We start from the raw sequence: 2,600 nt of genomic DNA, 5'->3' as shown, positions 1-2,600 counted from the left end.
TCGAGCCTAATTTTCTTGTTGAGAGAATTGATTAACATGCTACATTTCTAGAACTTGCTTAGTGTCTGTTCAAAGTTACAAGGTTGAGTTTTTGACATTTAGATGAACTTGACATTTAGGTATACACAATTTGTTTTAGACCACATAAATAGCATATCCTTCATCCATTAGATTACACAATTTTGAGCCTTAGCCTTTTTCTTGATTTTCAACCCACATTTCACACTTTTACCCTTCAAATCTCCACCTCTTTCAACACCTCAACTTGATTTGATTAACGTAGATTAAAAAAAGTGTGATTCTAACTTGATGATGAAAAAGAAAATGTGACCAAGTGCCTTAAAAGAAAATGAATGCCTTGCAATAAAAATAAAGATGCGAGAAAAAGCACGAAAAGAAAAAGAAAAAAAAGAGAAAAAAAAAGAAAACAGAGACAATTAAAAAGAAAAGTTCACTTGTTCAAGAAAATTCAAAGCTAGTCCACTATTTCAAACTTCAAAGAGAAGTTGATTCAAGTCAAGTTATTTCAAAAATCCAAAAATATTACCTACTTTTAACTTTAACCCCATCAAAACCCAAAAATAAAGACTGAGTGGTTTTTGTCGAAAACCGAGCCAAGAAGCGGAGTCCGGGACTATGAGCAAGTCTATGGTAAATTCGCATGTTTTCAATTGAGATATAATTGTTGATATCACACCTCAAACACATGAGTGTCGGAGTGAAAACTTGTGAGGAATTAATGTCATTTGCTTATTTATATGAGATTATGACATGATTTGCTTAAGTAAGAAAATTGATTATTTTTCACATGTCCCGCAAACGATGGTGATTCATTAGTGTTATTCAATGTTGCATAAGCTAGAATGATAGTATTCTTAGTGTTATCGGATTATGTCATTTTATTTTCATCCATCATTTGTATGTATCATTAATGGTTGTTGGTTTAGGAAATCTCACTTAATTGATTCAGTAGTTTGGTAAATTAATTATTGACTTGTATTTAACATGTTTTGAGCCGGGCTAGTTGTAGCTAGGGCAAGATTCATGTTTTTCTTGAGGACAAGCAAAGCTTTAGTGTGAGGAGGTTTGATAAGCTATTATTTTACGTAGTTTTTATAGCATTTATTCGTTAGTTTTCAGTACTATTGCGTAAAATAAGAGCTTATATAGTTAGGTTTTCGTGTTTTGTAGTTTTTATGAATAAATATTAAATCTTATCATTTTGGGGGTATTTATGATTGAAACAAGGTCAAATAGTCAAAGCTAGAAGAATTCAGAAAACTAGAGCAAAACCCAAGCCCAACCGGTTCGAGTTGAATCGAACCAGTCAAAGAACAAAAATCAGCAGATCAGCCGGCCTTCAGCCGGCCCATGACATCAAGCCAACCAAGGACCGGCTGAGACCTGGATACGCGCGAAAATGTGTTCGCATTGGAATAAGGCAACGAAATTCTGAAGTTATCACATTAGACTTTCCATAATCAGCAAAATATTGCATTCACAATCAAGAGAGAGATCTTTCTTTACTTGCACACAAAGAAGTGAGCTTTGACAATAAGATAGAAGCTCATTAAGGGAAGAAGTTATGCTCTTTTGGAAACAAGACACGTTAAAGATTGGTCCACTCAAGACGATTATAAAAGGACTTGATCATTACTCCACTTTCAAAGGAAAGAAGATATTCTCAACTTGATCTTCAATCAAGTTTTACATGGAAGGATGATATATTTGGCTTGAACTCCACTCCAAGTGACTCTATAAATAGACCCCATTTGTGTAGAGAAAACATATATCACTTTGTGTAGACTTAGGCATAGCCACTAAAAATACTCTTTAGTATAGATTATTTCTATCTTCTATTTTCTCATGTACTCAAGGTATAACTTATCTATTGTCATAATTAATATGACAATGGGTAACTAAACCTTTCGTTCGAGGGTTGATATGAACGTTTATTTATATAATTGATTGGCCTAGGATATTTCGATGATTTATCGTATTTCAGTTATTGAACTTAATCCTTGGATTAAATTGAGAAATTGATTCATTATACATGTTTAGTTAACTAATTGAGAAATTATTAATTAAATAGATCTAAATAATCGGAAACTTAAAGGACAACGCCACCAAAGTGGGTTGCAATTTAAGTAATCTTGAGTTTTCTTCATAATCACAATTTAGTTGGTTAATTGATTTTAAATAACACAAGAGTGAGTTAATTATCAATTAATTAATAGGTGTTGAAATTTGGTGTTGATTAATATTCTTCATGCTTGAATGTTTTTGATCAATTCATTCATTGCCTTATGTTCTAATTATTGACTCGAGAGAGCTTAGTTAAAATAGATCAGTTAATCAACAACGTATGAATTAATAACACGAAAGTGAGTTAATGAATACGTGTTCTTAAGGGTTTACTTAATAAATATCATTTAATCATTTGACTATGTTCATTATAACACGAGAGTGAGTAATTTGCATATTAGTTGGTTATTTGTTTATTTTTATTTGTGGTAACTCGAGAGAGAGCTATGGGTGCTTTATACTAGCCTGAACTATAATTTTGGCAATACAAATGAGTTGTGATCATTTCGGTCTTT

This window comes from Mercurialis annua, linkage group LG3, assembly GCF_937616625.2.
Source record: "Mercurialis annua linkage group LG3, ddMerAnnu1.2, whole genome shotgun sequence".
NCBI lineage: Eukaryota > Viridiplantae > Streptophyta > Magnoliopsida > Malpighiales > Euphorbiaceae > Mercurialis > Mercurialis annua.
This window is presented reverse-complemented; position numbering follows the sequence as displayed.